This window comes from Chrysochloris asiatica, unplaced genomic scaffold (assembly GCF_000296735.1).
Source record: "Chrysochloris asiatica unplaced genomic scaffold, ChrAsi1.0 scaffold00017, whole genome shotgun sequence".
NCBI lineage: Eukaryota > Metazoa > Chordata > Mammalia > Afrosoricida > Chrysochloridae > Chrysochloris > Chrysochloris asiatica.
Window position 1 is genome coordinate 9,682,867 of NW_006408535.1, and position 20,383 is coordinate 9,703,249.

Sequence of the window (20,383 nt, forward strand, 5' to 3'; positions counted from 1 at the left end):
CAGGTGCCTCTCTTCTCAGACAGTATGGCTGAGGGAGGAAGAAAGTCCCAGAACCATCTGCAATGCTTCCTTGTGTCCAGTTTACTCTTCTTAGGTAAACCAAGCCAGCTAAAATGTCCACCCTTTCAGGAAGTCTTCTTTGACACTCTCTCAGCCTCAACTACAAGCTGAAGATAAGTTGCTTCCTCTCCACTGCCATAAGGAGCTCTGGTAGAGTAGTGGTTACGAATCGGCCTGCAAACCACAAGGTCAGCAGTTCGAAACTACCAACTGTTCTGCGGGAGAAAGATGAGGCGTTACAGCCTCAGAAACTCTGTACAGGGCCTCTATGAGTCGGAACCGACTCCACGGCACACAGCCACCATCACCACTGCCATAACAACCTACTTGAGCCTACTGTGGCTGTCTCCTTTTGTTGCTGCTTGCCCACATGTCTTGCCCCAACTCACAGCAGACTCTAGCTTAGACTCATCCTTGACCCCTGGCATGCAAGTGGACAGGTTTCTGGACATGACTGTGAGGACTGGCCATCTTCAGCATCCCCATCCTCTGTTTTAGCAAAGTCACCTGAAAATGCAGGCTGGTGCAGGAATGTGCTTTTATGATACCAGTAGAGTGGGATTAGGGCATTGTTGGTTGGTTGGTTATGTGCCGTGGAATCGGGTCCAACTCATAGTGACCCTGTACAGGGTTTCCAAAGCTGTAAATCTTTACGGGAGCAGAAAGCCCTCATTTTTCTCCTGCGCGGAACAGCTGGTAGTTTCGAACTTCTGACCTTGAGGTTAGCAGCCTGACTTGTAACCACTAAGCTACCAGAGCGCCTTAAACATCATTATACTAGGTACAATATTCATGTTAAAAGTTTAGCATCAGTAAATGACATAGGATAAGCTACATTAGGTACATGATTGGGTATGAGATGTCAGGTCAGTACAACAGTATGAAAATAGGTTGCCATGACTAAAGAAGATAAGGAAAAGGTTGGTAATATGAAAAACGTGGACATGAAACTCTCATCATGTATGAGTTAAAAATTAAGCCAGCTTTGGAAAACAATGTTAACTGTTCAGTAAAGCAAAGCAAACCTAGAGTAAAAAATGGAATACTTGGGTTTTTATAACCTAAATTAATATTTGGGTATGGAAAACTTGACTCTGAACTTACCACAAGATAGTCCTTGGTTTGAACTTAGTATGATATGGCTCTTATGTTCTCCATCATAAAATAATTGCTAACCAATCTAGAAATGCCAAGAAAAAATATGATAGATCCATTTCTTGAAACACTTATGGAGCCAGTAGACTAAAACCTATCTCCCAAGGTAGAAAAATATAATAAAACCTTTTCTTCAGGAAAATTGTAGAATTTCAGATTTGGAAGAGACCATAGAGGTTCCATGGTGGACTTAGTTGATGTGTGACTCTTCCTGGCACTTAGCACTACCTCAGTCCTTGCTGATTTCTGTTGAGCTCTCTTTTAAGACCGATGCTCTCCTCCAGAACCATAAATATTACCAGCCCCAAAAGGTGGGGGTAGGGGGCATTTAGAGTTATAATTTTACTTAAAAATACTGTGAAGGAAGAACAGTTATGCCCTGCACACAATATTGACATTTGAAGATTCCACATTTAATGATAGGCGTCCTGGTGTGATGCTGTGGGTTAATGCGCTAGACTGCAAGGTCAGTTTGAATTGCAAGGGCGGTGTTTGCAGCTCACCAAACACTCCTCAGTCAATCTGAGTCATAACTGACTCCATGGCACCTGAAAACAAGATAACCATTTGGAGACTTACGTCTCAGATGTAGACATAACTTCACAAATAGCCTATCACTTGATTTCATAAAAATTCTTTGTCAGGGATTAGACTATGTGAGTAGGTTTGGCAGAATATGTCAAGGGAAAAGAAAATTGCGCAATCCTTATTTACTGTGTTATGTTTTTCACTGTAGCTGACCTTGTTCCTCCTCCACCCCTCCAAATTTTCTATCTTGAATAAAATCAAAATAATAACATTTAGTTATACAAACAGAATGAATTTATTACCCAGGATGCTATTCATTCATCTCCCTTCAAATGTGTGATAGGAAGCATAGATTAATGTGATTAAAATGTATTGTTTTCCAACATCTGAGACTCCAGGTAGAAGACCTTCCTACTGCCTTCGTCCACTAGGTGCCAGCACTGCTCTGCTCCCTGCTTTGTTGTATCTGGAGGTCATTTCGTTTAGTCCACCAATCTCCTTCAAAAGATGTATTTTGAGTATTCTTGTTATTCTTGTTTGTTGGTTTTGACGATTTTGATGAAGCCTCCAAAAGATTCTCATTGTACTCGCTTTCTTATTGCTAAAAAATTCCATTTCAAAAGCAATCCAAGGTACAATGATTAAAAAATTATAAGTAGCCAAGTTTAAAATTTTTTTTAGTCCAAACTCTAATTTTTAAGCTTGGTATTAATTTTGAAAGAGTGAATGATAGTCAAAAAACTAGGAAATAAACAACTATGTAATATAAATAAGTTTCAATTGGAGCTTGTACATTTCCAGCTGGACAAGAGGAAAATTGGTGCATTTGAATTATGGCATTGGCGAGGAATAGTGAAAGTACCATGAACTGCCAGAAGAACAAATTAATCTGTCTTGGAAGAAGTACTGCCAGAATTCTCCTTAGAAGGGAGTGTGGAAAGACTTTGCCTCACATACTTTGGACATGTTGTCAGGAGGGACCAGTCCCTGGCAAGGGACATAATGTTTGATGAAATAGAGGGTCAGTGTAAAAGAGGAAGACCCCCAAGGAGATGGATTGATACTGTGGACGCAACCATGGGTTCAAACATAACAACTCTTGTGAGGATGGCGCAGGCCCAAACAGTGTTTCATTCTGTTGTGCATTGGGTCTCTGTGAGTCAGCACCAACTGGATGAAACCTAACAACAACAATTTATTTCCAAAGTAATGGAAACAAAATTTTAGATTTTATAAGTTTTGTTTTTCCAAGGTTGTGCTTTTGAAATTTATATTTACTTGTTCTTCTGCAATTTGACATATGTTTTGTTTGTATATTTAAAACTTATTTGAAAAATTCCCATCCATTTCAAAATGAGGATATTGTTATTATTAATTTCTGTCGAGTTAGTTCCAACTCATATTGACCCTATGTAGGGTTTCTGAGGGACAACTGGTGGATAATAGTACAGTATTTCACTCAGCCTTTTACTTTTAGCGGTCTTTAAAATTAAGCACTTTAGTGAACATTTTTTCTCAAATGTTTAATTATTTTAAAATTATTTCTTAAAAATTTCAATCATCGAGTTAATAGTTTGACTACTAATGAAAGCATAGCATCTACAATTAATCTGTGGACAAAGGCATAGTCAAAAATTTTTTCTGTATATTCTAAGCTACATAAGAAAACACAACGAATATATGCCATGCCATAAAGAATATGAGCTGGAAGTTTTCTACCTATATAACATCATCAAAGTACAAATTAATGTGGTAAATGCATTTAAGTGGTGGGTACAAAAATTTATTTAAATGATGGGAACAATTTGATTAAAGATTTATATAAGATTCAATATAATTTTGCCTTCATGTGATGTAGTGACCTTGACAACATACATTAAACTTGTAGTGAGTACTATTGCTACAGTTATTCTGACTTTTTAAATGGCAGATATCCTCTGTACTATTTTGTGCAGCATAACAATGCTTCAAAATGATGAAAGCTGTAAAATGTTCACTTTTAAGTTGTGTAAGCTAACATGATGGCTTAGTTTCTAAAAATATGAGAGGATTTCTTGCCTATATTTTATGGTATAGTATGGGATGGGATAACTATTCTCATTGATACACACATTGTCAGAAAGACCTCTGTGAGCTCACAGAATTTGATTGGACACTACTTAGTGTCATTGTTTTAAATACAGCTTTGATTATTCAAGATTTAGGACCTTTCTAGGCCTATGTGGTTATGATACATATGGCAGAATTCTGTTACTTCTAGTCCCAATGTTTCCTTTAATCTGTACAAGTATCCATGTGTGCGTGTGTTAAAAAATAAAGCAGAGAAAAAAGGAAAGCAATGAAGTGCTGTATAATCTGAAACAGAGGTTTTTTAAGTTCAGTCTCAGAAGCAAGATCAAATGACCTATCCAGCCACTCTGTACCTTTAATTTCTTCCCAGTACTTTTCTCGAGTTTCGCAGATCAGCCCAAGTCCTGGTTGGAATACTGTATTCTGTACTTTGTCCTTTTCAGTATCAGACAATCATAGTACGGTCAGGGTTCTATCCAATTTCAAAGAGGGTCATCTTTAAGTTTTAAATTCTTTGTTGCTGTGTCGTTCAATAAAAAGATTTCAGTGTTGAATTCAACCCAGACCACAGAATGATTAAATTCATTGTTTTTGATATTTTCATGGTAAGTTATTGTGTAATCGAGTTGCTTGCAACTTTTCAATTTATTTTCTTTAAAAAAAAGAAAAAGAAAAAGATCAGGCTATTAACTATATAAGGCAATTAAAAGAAAGTGCACTGAACAGCCTGGCACCGCATCACTTTCCTCTGTGTTTGATTTAGACGTCTGTCAAGGGACACCACTCATGCCTTTATACTTAAAATGTTGTCATTTCCACCATAAACACCTATTTTTAGGCATTTTGGTTTATAACCCAGCCATTTAACAACAACAACAAAAATCCCAGCTTACACTCAGAGTAGTTTTCTTTTTAAGTCTGAGAGTGAATTTTACTATGAACTGAAAAGAAAAAAAAAAAAAAAAGTCCTATTCCTTTAGATTTTGAAGTAAACAACTGGTGGGGTGGGGGTGGGAGGGAGTCAGTATTTCTAAACACATTTCTGCTCTTTTTCACTCTAAAATAGCTTAGTTCTATGGAAAAATAATATTTCAATGTATTAATTTAAAGGAATTGTTGATAGTAGTTTTAGAGTTGACTGAGTTAATCTAATCATAATTATGAAACTTTTACAATAATTATCTAGAGTATACATCTTAAAATTCTTGCTAGATTCCTTTATATAAAGCTCCATGGGAAAGTGCTTAGCTAAGACGGTTTTAAAATCTGCTTGAGTGCATTGTGTGGAGAGTTAATGGTAAGGGTAAGGCCGATCTTTAGCAAGTTCTGAGAGGGAGGAGAGCCTTGAGTGTAAAAAGACACACAAAACTCTCAGAAGCCGGATTTTCTTATTGCTTACTGTTTACAATATTAATTAGTAAAATTGTCCATTTTTTTCTATTCATTTTAGATTTTGATATTTAAGTGATGCTAATATTACTTGTTCTTTAAAGTTGCTTGTTTCTTCTGAAGCCATTTTTATTCCTGTTATATAAGATTGTGGTTGTTGTTAAATGCCATTGAGTTGGTTCTAACTGATAGTAACCCTGTATAGGGTTCCTGAGAAGAAGCTGGTGGGTTTGAGCCACCGACCTGGCAGTTCGCAGTCCAATGTCTAGCCTACAGCACTACACCAGGATTAATCAATTCTAATTAGAACCATATGGATATAATTGATTACATATTTCTGTAACTACTGATTTCTTCTCCCTCAAAGAAATTATTGATCTTTCTGATATAAAATGTGTTTTGTATAGATATAAAAGTTTTCTTCATGTAGGATAACAGGCAGATTGTTAGGCAGATTGTTGTGAAGGTGTGAGGAAAGAGAGATACTGGGTTCTGGGAGATGTGACAAAACCCCAGGAAACCTAGAGAAGGTATGTCAGAAAGATTTAGGCAAACAATAAGAAAATTATGGACAAGAGTAAGAGGGATGTAAATCATGTTTACTTGATAGAGTCATTTAACAAAAATCCTGTCTTAATAAGCAGTGCACGTGAATACATTCTATTCTGTCATATTGCAGTGAAACCCCTCCCAAAAGGAAATATGCATGGTAGAAAATTCATATTTACATTTCCTCCTCTCTAGTTGTAGTTCCAAATTATTTGATTAGGCAAAAATAATCTGCCCCCACCCCATTTTTTTTTTTTTTAATGGAGAAGTATGGTTTTTCTTGTGTTTTTCCATAAATGAGTCTAACCACAATTTAGATTTACTAAAAATTGTTACAAATTACCTGGGAAAAATCAGAATTTTGTAACAAAACCTCAGTTTTAAACAAATCTGTTATGTGAAATTCTACTAAAAATTGTTGCAAATTAGTTGGGAAGCACATAATTTTGTAACAAAACCTGACTTCTAAGCAAAATCTATTAAGTGAAATTCCAACTTTATACCAAAAACAAGCTTGAGGGGACTTCTTTGATTATAAAAAGAATTCATAATTTAGTAAATTATTTTAAAGTATTTCAAATGGACTAAATTTACAAAAAATTTGCTTTACATGAAAGTTTTCAGACATATAAACTGAATGTAGTCAACTGTACAATCAAATAGTTATATGTGAATATATTGCAGATTGATCTATTTCAGTGATGCGATGGTGTGTTTTTAAAATCGATTTGTATTTTGCTCATTTTCTAAACCACACATATATATACACACCCCAAACTGGCTATGTTTTATCAGGTTTTTGTTTGGAAGTTTAGGAGACTGATTGATAAGGAACCCAAATCTCCCCTGACTGATCTATTTGCTCATTAAAAGGAACACAATCACCAGACGTTATTTTGTGATCAAATCGGATGCCTGTGCAAATGATCTAGTTGACTGTTGGTAATGATTTATTATAATGTATCAAAAAATCAAAATCAAGCTAGCAGAAGAAAGCTGATTTGATTCCTAGAATAGAGGCTGTGGGTTAATGCACTGGACTGCAAAGTCAGTTTGAACCACAAGGTCGGCAGTTCAAGCTCACTAGCTGCTCCTAGGAAACCTATACAGGGTCACTGTGGGTCAGAACCGACTCAACGGCACTGAACAACAAAAACAACATAGAGAAAGTCTCCATTTATGAAGGTTTAGAAGGGGGCAGCACAGGAAAAGCGAAGCTCCAACCTAGTTGTTCCAATAACTTTGTCTAGAGTTTGATAATCTCAAATCGTACTTTGTTATTCTGTAATAAATTATTGTTAGGCATTGTGGTTATGTGTTGCTGTTAGGTGTTGTTAGGAGTTGGGTGTGTCACACTCCCCTCCATGTTAGAGAGTAGAACTGCCTATAGGATTAAGGAGCTCTGGTAGCAAAGTAGTTATGAATCAGGCTGCTAATCTCACTGTCAGCAGTTCGAAACTACCAGCTCTTCTGCAGGAGAAAGATGAAGCTTTCTTCGCCCAAAAAGATTTACAGCCTCAGAAACCCTGTAGAGGGTCACTATGAGTCAGAACCGACTCCACGGCAGATAACAACAACACAACAATCTTTATGGAAGTGGTTCATCAGATTTTTCTCCCAGGTTACCTGTTAGGTGGTTCTGAAGGCCAGCCTCTCAGTTGAGCACTTAACTGTTTGCACTAGCAGTCCTAGGTCAGTAAGTAGATTCCTGTGGAGTCTTGGTCAGAAGCGTGGACACAATTGTGCCATGGGAATTCATATGCTAGCATTCATGGATTGGTTTCAATTGACGTCTAGGAGTCCCAGGAAGAAGGCTTATCTACAAAAGAGGAAGTAAGATAGGTTCCAATACTAGAGATCTGTATGCAGATTAACCATATGCTCTGGAGGGCTTTGAGAAAATAATTAAAATAAAGAATGAAATTGTAGACTCACAGGCCTCTTCACAGCATCACAACATTTTCCTGAACACCCAAAGGAAACCCAATGGGGGAAAAAATAATCCTTAAATACACAAAACAAAAATGGTCTTCTCTCTCCAGAAAACATTTGAAGCAAAGACTAACTTAAAAACCAAACATACTCAATTAAGCTATTTTTGTTTATTATATGCTTAATTTTATTCCTTTAAAACAATAGTGAAAATGGAAGGGAAAAAATAAACTTTTAAAAAAATCAAGATTTTGCAACCTCATAGCGTTGGCATTTGCTGTGCCCTCTGGCTGGACTGCTCTCCTGTCTCCTCACATGGGCAGCGCTTTCTCCACTTGAAAATGAATTGTACTGTCTAAAATAGCCTGTCCCCTCTTTGCCCTGTTATTCTATCCTATCATTTTGTTTCCTTCACAATCCAAAATTATGTTGATGTTGACCTTATTGTCCCCTGTCTCTCCACCACTATATTTCCTTCACCTTGCGCTGTGCCAGGCACACAGTAGGTGCTGAAAGAGGAACAGTCAGATGAGTGACTATTGCCCTTTATAATTTACACATTACATACTTTATGCCAGTAGGCAGCTCACAGTCAAGAAAACCAATACAATATATCTGTTCTATCTGTTGATTTTTAAATATGGTTAAGCATACACATTTTAATTTTTCTTCTTGTTTTTACTCTTTTAAATTAACCTGGTGTCCTTCAGAAGGAAAACAAGATAAGACAGAAAACACCTTTACATTCCAAATCAACCAAAACAGGACAATGCTGAGGGCATTTTGTCAGCTATTTTCTTTCTAGGAGCTCAAGACAAGGTGGGACAGTAAAACAGCCTGCCTTCAGCATTACTTGGGTTTAGTCAGACATAACAGCTTCTATGATGCCACGGCAGGGTCTTGCTCAGTGACAGGCTTCCAATCAACCAGTCAGAGTAAACTTAGCAGTGCTCAGAAATGAGCAAATGTTTAACAAACAATTGTGCCTTATTTTTTCTTCTGGTTTGCGATGAAATACCTATCTGTCCCTATGTTCTAGAGTTCATCTGTGTCCTTGTACTTCCAGGCACACCATTGTAAATGATCCTGAGACAGCATGAATCTACATGCATGCAGCAAAGTGAAGGGAAAGCACGATGTGTTGATCTCCTCCTGTGTAATCATTATTATGTCTCTAAATAAAAATAAACATTTAGTAATTCTTCTAGGACAGCAGATTAGGAATTATAAGGATTTCCTCTGAATAATCTATAAAAAGAACCTAGAAACAAATTCACTATAATTAATAATGAACCATGAAAAATGTCCAATGTGTATACCTATATTACTGTTCTTGGTATTCTTGCTGATTCTAAAAACAAACACAGACCTGTGGGTGAAACCCTTAGGAATTGGTTCCCAGAGAACCTCTGGATGATTTTCATTTATTCTGAGAGGGTCTGGTCTGTGATTGTGTTCTCCTTTTACAGTGTCAACACTCCTATCACAAATCATTTACCAAACATGGAAAAGTTGTTAGTGGCTTTGAAAGTTAATGCAGGATGGTAGCAATCATTTAAAGGTCTTATCTATCTGCCCTGAGCAACACAGAAACTGAGAAAAGGCAAACAGTAGAAATGGTGGCCAAGGGTAGGGGAAATGAAGAGAGGATGTGGGAGGGGGCACCCTGAAAGGTATTCCAGTGTGTTTGGTTCCTTCACAAATCCTAATGAGATAATAGCTCATCAAGGCAAGTCCATTCCTTACTTTCAGGAAGTGCCACACAGGTAAATGAAGAAATTATTTGAAGAGGGATCATGATGGGTGTGGACTGTTTGTGATTCAGCTTGGAAGAAATGCAGATGTGAGTTTCTTCAGCCTGACAAGGATTGATTTCTGCTGATGGGGCTATCTCAACTTTAGTGATTGTTGTCCTGTGGTTTACAAAACCGATAGCTCTGATAGACAAAAACACAGTACCAGTAGATGGAGGAAATGTGGAATAATTAATTCCATCATTTAGAAACAAATTTTTCCTTTCTTGACAATCAAACCCCTTAGAATTCCAGGGCTCCCTAAAGTGATCATTTTTCAGTAAAGAATCCAAATATATTTGTTCTTTAAGGGAAAACTTTCACAAATAAAATGAAGAAGATGACAGAAATCTGTGACTGTATGTACATTTTTGGCAGAATCTCAGAATTCAGGACAAACAGTATTTATAACTAAATAAGGAGAGTGTATTTCTCCACAACCCCCAACTTTTCTTTGTTAGATTTTTAATTGCTTCTTTGAAGCTGTTTCAGGACCTTAAAGATTGATATATTCTATTATATTTAAAATATGGTATAGTTTGATTAAGGAGATAGCAGTGAAGAAATCTTGGAGTTAAATGATCTAACTGGTCAGATGTTAAAAATGGCATTAATAGAATGTTGTTGTTAAGTGTTGTTGGGTTGGTTCTGACTCATAGCAACCCTGTATAAGGTTTACAAGAAGTAGCTGATAAGCTTGAACCACTGACCTTGCAGTTCAAATGACTTTTCAGTCCAGCAAATTAACCCATCTGGGCTAATGTGTCAGACTGCAATGTCATTTGAACTGCAAGGTCGGTGGTTCAAGCTCACCAGTTGTTCCTTGGAAATCCTATACAGTGTCACTATGGGTCGGAATCAACTCGATAGCACTTAACAACAACAGCAACAATGTATTATTATATTAATGGAATAATATAGATGTAATCCACAGAAAATGCTGTCTTGAAGTATGTAGGCATTCATTGACTGCTATATGAGCCTATTTGCCCCTTAAAAAAAAAAAAAAAAAAAGAGCTTCCAGTACTAAACTAAAGAGAATCATACTGTACCCTGTGAAATCACCTTTCACATATGGTAGGTAATTGAATCCCTTCAAAATAGTCCTCACATTTTAGTGGGTGTTAGAGGACAGTCTCAAATTAAACTCTGGGTCAGCCCTATCTCAGTCTAGAACTTCCTTCATGCTAGGATAAGTTATCTAAGACAATATAAAATTGTGGGTTATAAAATTCAATTGTGATTGGAATCTCCCATTAGAAGATTCTTATGGAATAATGAATGCTTACACTGAGCAGCATTCTGGGTATTGTGTGGGCCCTTAGAACATCTGCACCAGTCCAGAGCTTTAAGATTCTGAATAGTTGTTTGGAGATGGCAGTGGCAATATATGGGATTTCAACTGGATTGAGAATCCTTTGGGATTTCTTGAAATATCTTCCTTTCTAGACACTTAAAATATATTGAAAGGATTAATGGAGTTTCCTGGTGACAACTGTCAGAAAAGAAAAGAAAAGAAAAAAAAGATGAAGAACCACAAAGTTTTTAGCTATTAGATGGGCTTGAGTAAGCGTGGAAGGCAATTTTGTGGAATGAAATTCATGAAAAATGAAAATGCAGTGCTACTAAGATAGAAATATTACCTGAAACACAGTTGTTAAGTGCTGTCAAGTCAGTTCTGACTCACAGAGACCTTATAGTGTTTCCAAGACTTTAAATCTTTGTGGGAACAAAAAGCCTCATTAGTCGCCCATGGAACAGCTGGTGAGCTTGAACTGCCAGCCTTGTGGCTTGCAGTCAGTGCTTATCCCACGGAGTTGCTGCACTCCTCTGAAACATTGTTGTTGTGAAGTGCCATTGAGTCAGTTCCCACTCATAGCAACTCTGTATAGGGTTTCCAAAGAGCTGCTGGTTGGCTTGAACCATCAACCTTGTGGTTCATAGGCCAATGCTGATCCTACAGTGCCACACCAGGAGTCCACTGAAAGGTTGTTGTTGTTGTTAAGTGCCGTCGAATCGGTTCTGACCCATAGCAACCTTGTATAGGGTTTCCAAGGAGCAGCTGGTGAGCTTGAACCTCCGAACTTGCAGTTCAAATGGCTTTGCAGTATGGCGCATTAACCCACAATGCTACACCAGGACTGAAACATAGTAGGTGCTTAATAAATATTAGTAGATATTTCTTGAATAAAATTTTAGGACTAAAAGACACCAGGCATATAGAAAGTTTCAAAATCAGTCCATCTGCTGTGTGCATGACATTCTAATTATAGAGCAAGAACAAGAATTGGGAATTTTAACGGCTATATTTTATAAACTAAAAGCAGGGAATTCTAACTCTTTTTATCTCACATGTACTGAGCAATTGGAAGTTAAGTGGCAAAGGCATAGGAACTAAGATCATTAATTTCAGTCAGTGGTTGGTGGCTGATGATTTATAGCTTTAATATAAATGAAGAGTTAATTCCAAAGGAATAACATTTAAAAACTTTACTTTTATCTCCCAAGATAAAATAGATACATATTAGGTGTCAGAAATAATTTGATTCTAAGTAATGTAAGATCCTAGAATTCATTGCCCAGACAGTTGTGTAGCCTACTAAAATGTGTGAATTTCCTTTTGCTTCAAAACTTTTTTAACACTCTATTGTGCTTTGAGTGGAAATTTACAGAGCTTCAATACTTTTAACTATAAAGAGATTCACCATTCTAAAGAAATTTATTCTCTTCTCAGAAAAGCTCTGTGTGGTCCCCTGGATTGTAATCAGTGTAGTAAAAGGCATACACTTTGCTTGAAATTCAGACAACTGTTCTCTGCTCAAGTCTTAAATGACTTATCATATTGTAGTTTCCCCCTGTTATCCAAAACAAATTTTAATTGGAAAACAAGTTGGGTTTCATTAAATACTGATTTTTAAAACACTATTTTGGAACTTAAAAAAAAAATCTAGTTAAAATTTAGACTCTTTTCACTCATCTCTTTCCTTTATGCACTCACCCTAAATGCTAGTTTGTAACCAAAAGCTGTTTCTGAAAATTTACATTCAACTTTCAAACGTATATCAGGGAGACTTAGGGTGCTAAATTCTTGGGGGCTAAAAATGTCTTCACTCATTTTGACTTTCCATATTCTCTTTCTAGATGAAGAGTTATTGTGAGTGGGGGCGGGGGGGGGGGGGGGGAGAGAAGGCAAGCAATCCCAACCTGTTCTCTTTTATCCATTTACCCATAGCACAGAAGTGAGTAAAGTACTATGATATTGCTGTAAGTCTATTGTTGCCCTGTCAAGAAGCTTTCCTTTCTTGGACTTGAAGAGAGAGATAAAGAATTTCCTGACTCCTTTGCCTTAGCCTGGAGATACTTCTATGTGGAGGTTGGATGAAGTTTTATTAGTTCAAAATCTCTGGGTGGTATTGCTGACGACTTTAGCTTTAAGTATCTTAGCAAGTAAATTTTCTTGAGAAAATATCTTCTTTGAAGGCCTGGATCTTTATGACAGAACATTTTGATCAAAATCTAAATAGTTTGAGCAGTGACAAATTAATTCATTGTAGTTGACCCCTCAAGGTTAGAAAAATGATTCTGCTGTGGAAGCTGACCTACATCAAATACCATGGAGGTAGAAATGTCCTGTGCTAGCACTGGAAACTGGGAGACTTTTGCAGCATAACCTTTGGTAGAATCATTAATTCCCACCTGTTAGGAATGTCTTTCTGAATACTGCAACCAGATGAAGATCCATTCCTGAAAGCCAAGAATGATCAACCCAGGAGGAGTTTGCATTTTATACAACTAAATTGATAGAAACTGGGCAACTTTATTCCTTATAAATTCTTATAAATTCTGTCCTGTATGAGGAGCCATCTTCTATATGAAACTACTAATTCCAGCTTTAATTGTAGTTTCTAAGTAGATCTGGTTAGGGGTGTGTCCTGATATTAGTTACTCAGCTCATCCTGCTTTCATCTTGGGAATTAAACCTCCATTAGGATAACTCCAGTTGGCTTTTGACTTTAATGTGATTTTATGTAATGCTACCAAACAACAATACCTAATATTTATTTAGTGCTTTATTTTAAGGCTCAGAGCATTTAATGTGCTTTTATTTACTTAATCCTGATAAATATCCTGTGAGGAATATTAGAAGCAAGCCTTATTATCTTCATTTGATAGTTGAAGAAATGGAGTCATTAAGTAGTCAGGGAGTTTGTGAGTTCCAAATGCATTTATGATGATTTTTCAGTTTTCCTGCCTTCCCTTCTCAGTGGATCTTGTTGCCTTACTGTATCTATAAATATATTATACACCATATAGTTTTACTATTCTCAGGCCCATCAAGTTTAATGGGGTAGCCTGGCATGGTTCCTAGAGCACGATCATGTACACGATAGATATTACTATATAAAATGATGTATTTGGGCTTGAATATGCTCTACAGTTTAAAACATGCATCAAAAGGCAGCATGTCTCATTTAATTTTGTTTCACCAGCACCTAATATGGTGTCTAGAACATAGTAGGCATTCAGTAAATAGTTGTTAAATAAATGAAAACACTTCATTAAAAAGTGGCACCATAAAGAACAGAAGATCATTAAGAGAAATAAAAGGAAGTACTACTACTTCATTAGCTGAGTCCTGGTGTGGCGCTGTGGGATAATCCACTGGACCGCAAGGTCAGTTTGAACTGCAAGGCCGGCGGTTCAAATTCACCAGCTGCTCCTAATAAACTCTATACATGGTCACTATGAGTTGGAACCAATTTGATGGCACTTAACAACAGCAACAACTTCATTAATCAGGAAGTGCTTAAATAGGACAACCTTCATCTACCACAAGTCCCTCAGTTCTTGTTGCAGATCATCCACTGACCTGGGTAGAACATAGACCCAAACAAGTTATCCAACTTGAGAACTGAAAATCATTAAGACTTTTCCCTTTTTAATTTCTTTTTTTATAGAAGAAAGAATTTGAGATTGTATATCTTACCTTTAGGTAACAGAAATTACCACCTTGAAATTTACTTTTGAATTGCTTTTTTGAATTGTCTTGGATATGTTGTTGTTAAGTGCCGTTGAGTTGGTTCTGACCCATAGTGACCCTGAACAGGGTTTCCGAGGCTGTAAATCTTTACGGGAGCAGAAAGCCTCATCTTTCTCCCGCGGAGCAGCTGGTAGTTTCGAACTGCTGACCTTGAGGTTCACAGCCGAATTTGTAACCACTACGCTACCAGAGCTCCTTGTCTTGGATATATATCCCATATAAATTATATATATATATATGTTTGATGGCATATATTATAAATATATATATATATATGCTTGATGGCAGTGGATATATCTATTTGTTGTTGTTAGGTTCCGTCAAGTTGGTTCCAACCCATAGTGACCCTGTATAGGGTTGCCAAGGAGTGACTGGTGAGCTTGAACCACCGACCTTGTAGTTCAAATGGCATTGCAGTCTGGCACATTAACTCACAGAGCCAATATATATATATATATATATATATAATTTGTATGGGAGAATTTGAAAGATTGAGGCCCTGAAAATTTAAATAACTCCTCTTTGAGATAACAGGAGATCATAGTTCAACAGAATCCTATTTCATGGCAAATGGACACTGGTGGCAGAATCATCTCTTTCAAAATACCATACCTTTTATATATTATAAAATATCTCTATTTAAGTCAAAGCACATTATGAAATTCTCAAAAATCTTTTGCAAATTTATTTTAATTTAATGATATTGCCATTCACTTATGTCCTCAGACCAACAACCTGAGAATCATCCTATTTGTCCCCCACCCGTCACCACTTATAATCAATCACTTTCCAAATCCTACCTGTTTCTAATTCCATATCTTTTGGATTGACCTGAATTTTTGCATTCAACTTTTCTTTGTCTTCTGTTTCTCCTTTAATCAATTCTCTGCATTTGAACTTTCTAACATGGAATCTCAATAATGTTTCTCCTCTGTTTAAAAAACTTTAATGACTCCGCATTGTGTACACAAATGTTCTTCTCAGAGCATGCAACACCCTCGATCGTCTGACTTTGCTCATCCTGCCAACCTCACATTGTGCTTTTCTTCTCTTTACACACTAAGTAACAGCCCCACTGATTTATTTGTTTCCTGAACTTTTGCTTTTTCTCTCTTACCTCTATACCTTTGCAGAGACTTTCTTCTGGGACAATTCTCCACTCCACCCTGCTAAGACTCAGTTTAACACTGCTCCAAAGGAGAAGCTCCTTTGAGGTACTTCTCATTCACCTCTAATTTGAATTATGTCCCCCTTCTCAGATAAACAATTCCATATTCATATGGACTGGTAAGAGGATAGTTGTGAATTTTTTCATGGCATGGATGAAAGTATCATGGTTTTCAATTGTTCATTCATTCCTTCAAAAAATGTTTATTGAGGGTCTAATATGTATCAAGGAATCCTGGTGTGGAGCTGTGGGTTAATGTGCCAGACTGCAAAGTCGTTTAAACTGCAAGGTTGGCAGTTCAAGCTCACCAGCTGCTCCTCAGAAACCTTATACAGGGTTGCTATGGGTCGGAACCGACTCAACGGCACTTCATAACAACAATATGTATCAAAGGAGCTCTGGTAGCATAGTGGTTATGACTTGGGCTGCTAACCTTAAGGTCAATAGTTTGAAACCACCAACCATTCCATGGTAGAAAGATGAGACTTCTTGCTCCTGTAAAAATTTACAACCTTGGAAACCCTATACAGTGTCTCTATGAGTCGGAACCAACTCCACGGCACACCACCACCACCACCAAGTTGCATCAGGCATGATCTCAACTTCTGTTACTTCAGATAGAGGAAGGCATAAAATTAACTCAAGATGTGCTAGATTCACAAGTGGAAAAATACAGGGTCCATGGGATCCCAGAGGAGAGAGATCCAAATTATATGAACGAGTTCAGAGAATGCTTTTGAAATAAGTTACTTTAAAAATGAATTCTGAATAATTAATAGCAATTATATACATAAGGAATCAAAGGAATAGCTGTTGTAAGCAGAATGAAGAGGGTCTGGGGAAACCAATACCTGAAGTACCTAGTTCCCTCAGATAGCTATAAGAAGTATAGTGTGGTGGATGGAAACGTGGGGACAAGTGTGGTAGAGGGTGAGACTTTTGAGATAGGAAAATGCCAGATCATAAAGCCTTAGTATACTACATTGAGGGTTTGAACTTTATTTTAACCATTATCAAGAACCATTGAAGGGTTTTAGATCACAGGATGAGAGTCTTGAATTTACTTTGAAAATGTTATCATTTTGATAGTGGTGTGAACAATAGAGGAGTTCCTGGGGGCATAACAAATTAAGCTCTGGACTACTGTCAACCCACTCAGTGATACATCATAAAATTGACCTGGTGATAAGTTAATAAAAAGTCACAACTTGAAAACCCCATGGGGCAGTTTTAATCTGCACATGTAGAGTTGCCATGAATTAACAAAAAGATCATGATGTGGTGCTGTAGGGTCAGCACTGGACTTCAGACCACAAGGTCAGCAGTTCAGACCCACCAGCTGCTCCTCAGAAACCTATACAGGGTCTCTGTGAGACAGAACTAACTCCATGGCACTAAACAACAACAACAACAAGAAAGGAGTTCTGTTGTGGTGCTGTAGGATAAGCACTGACTGGACTTCCAGTCACAAGGTCAGTGGTTCAAACCCACCAGTTGCTCCTCGGAACTGACTATGCAATGTGGGAACCAACTCAACAGCACTTGACAACAACAACAAACAATAAGAGCAACAAGTAGGACAGATGTGGGTTGGGTCTAGATAATAGGCAAAGGGTTTGAGGAGGTTTAGGCAGTTTGTAATTTAAATATGGAGTTAAAATTTGATATAAAGCAATGGTAATAGGGTGAAGAAGAATAGATAGGATCATGAGTTACAGATGGAGTCAAGAAGATAGATTGTGGAGAATTTGTTGATTGATTGGATAAAGGATTGAGCAAAAGGAGAAACTTTGTAATGACTCCCAGGTTTCTGATTTTAGTAACTGGTGAAATACTGAACCCTAGTTTAGTTATGGACTTCCTGTGTGGCAGTGTAGGATCAGCATTGGACTGTGAACCACAAGGTTAGCGGTTCAAACCCACCAGGTGCTCCTCGGAAACCCCATACAGATTTGCGATGAGTAGGAACTGATTCGTCAGCACTTAACAACAATTTAGTTATACTCTATTATATTATTCTGAAATTTCACTGGTTTTAAAAATGTTTAAGCAGTTGAATAATGTTAAACATCATTTTGAAAATCAGACAGATGTCAATTTTGTGTGATGCTCTTTAGTTCACTAGCTTTCATTGTTGAATAACAAACCACACCAACGCTTGGTTTAAAAAAACAACAACAACAATATGTGTCCTAATCCTGGGTGTTGATAGACTCAGCAGGGTAACTCTCACTTGGAGTTTTTCCTACCGTGTAGCTAGATGGAGTTGAGGCTAGAGTCTCTGGAAGCTCCTTGACATGCACATCAGTGCCAGGCTGTAGTTAATGGCTGGATATGTCTTTCTCCACTAGTCCTTTTCACATGACTACTCTGATAGCAAAACATTCTAAGATAAACAGAGTTCTTCTATTGTAGCTGGCTTTATCCAGAACGTTGTTTGAAGAGAACAGGCAGAAGCTGCATTTCCCTGTTACCAAATCCTGCAAGTCTTACAATGTCTTATTTTATTGGTTAAAACAATCATAGACGTGCCCAGTTTCAAGAGGGTGAAATAATAGACTCTAGTTCTCAAAAGAAGAATGGTTGTATACACACAGAAGGAAAAAATTGATGCTGGGCATCTTTGAAACAAACTATACTATCATCTCTTGCTTAAGTGAATCAATGTAATCTTCACGTTTTCCTCCTAAATGTTTTTCTGTATCCTAATGATATTGGAACCCCTATATAGGGTCACTATGAGTCAGAACCAACTCGGTGGTACTTAACAACAGCAATGATAAAAGAAACATCTTAACACGGTTTAAAGACACAGAATGTTTTCCAACTCTTGAGAGAATACTTACATTATGTTTATTTAACATTGTGGCCAAGCCTACTCTTTCTAACCCATGTGATCCCTGTCACTTTCCCATAGTCAAACAAACGAGCAAAATTCTTCTTTTATCTAATATTCTCTAATTGAGAACAGACTTACCTTTTAAGAAGGAAAAAATGTAATTGAAGTGTTTACTTTTCCCATTCTTCTTGAAGTCAGGAATAGCCAATGAAATAAAGCCATGACAAACACATTAAAAGCATTATTAGCCCAAATAGAGTATCTCTATAAAAGGCCTTGTAAAAAAAATACTGAAGGTGGGAATCCAAACGTCTACATTTTCATTAGAAACAAAAACCCTACCACTGTGCTTGGATTTTGTAGTATTCATTCAACCAGTATTTATTATAGACCGCTGTATCCCCAGGCACTGTACAAGATAACGTAGTTTTATTCTTCCAGGGATCTTAGTATATGGTTTCTTCTTTAAAACAGGTTTTGTGTTGTTTTTTTTAACTAATTTTTATTGGTGCTAGGTACTAAATTATTAGACTTTGAATGTTGTGTAAACCACAAAGATCTTTATTAAGCTATTCTTTAGATACTAGTGGAGTCAGACGAGATTGTTTTATGGTGACTTGAAGTTTTTTTTTTTTTTTTAAATTGCTCCAAAATAACATTTCCATTTTCTACATGTAGTTATTGCTAACAAGCCTGCAGTTATACAACCTTATCAGAATGAGAGGATTCTTTCTTCACTTCTCTTTAAGCGCTGTTCATATTTATAGTGCTAGGTTTTTTTGTGTGTATGTGTGTGTTTTTTTCCTTTCTCCAAATAAACTCCTTAAACAACTGGGCAAATTGTTCCCATTTCTCCAGAATGATGTTTAGCCAGAAAAATGGGGTGCATTTTACGAAAAGGATTTTCTTTGCAAGGTTTTGTTCTGATTGAATAACCAGATGGAAAGTCACGGATTTGAAAATGTGTAGTTGAGCAGTTGAGCATTCACTACTGGGTTCCACAGTAGGATGCCAAATAAAAATCACAATTTAAGTTGTTATGAATTAATGAGAGTCTACAATGCACATACCTACTCATTTTAACCTAAACCTAATGTGTGTGCATTGTGGATAAGTCCGTCTGAGGGTACACAATCTATAATGTACAACATTAACTTCCCATTAGCCACAGTAAAGTTTGGAAAAGTGCTTCCACTATTTAAAACAAAGCAAAAAAAAAAATCCCACCTTACTATTTAAAAGCATAATACTACCATAAAAATGGATTGAAAGCTGGTAAAACCCAAAGATTAATAGTAATCAAATTAACCATGTTTTATTTTTTAAAAAAAACAATTTTAATGGTTCTAGGATCACCTTCATTAAGTAAATTAGTCCTCCTTAGAATACCTGTTTATTTTTCAGGTGTGACTAATATAGGTTCTTATACTGTGATTATTTAAGTACATATGAGTCATTTTGAGTTGTATTTAAGATAAAGCTTAATGAACAATGAGCCAGACTATCTCAGAGTGGGGGCAAGTGCTCTCCCTTGGAAAGATTAGATGCTTTAGGAAATCAGCATTAGTTCTTTTGGGTCTCAAAGGTGTCCTTAAGAAGTCACTGTTTTAGGGCTTTTGCTGCCATTGCCTCCATTGTATGCTAAAAATTGCTTATGAAGGACTGCTTTACACACAGTGAGGAGAACAGAGAGCCCCCCTCCCCCCAAGCTCTGCTGCTATTGGACCTGTGATTCCAGTCATCGCAGGGTAGATAGCTCATTATTCACATTTCTAAGGACATGTACAACGCGGGATTCAGGTCAGTGTAATTGGATATTTATGGTTGGATGCCATTTCCATGCTTGAATTAGGTGGGGA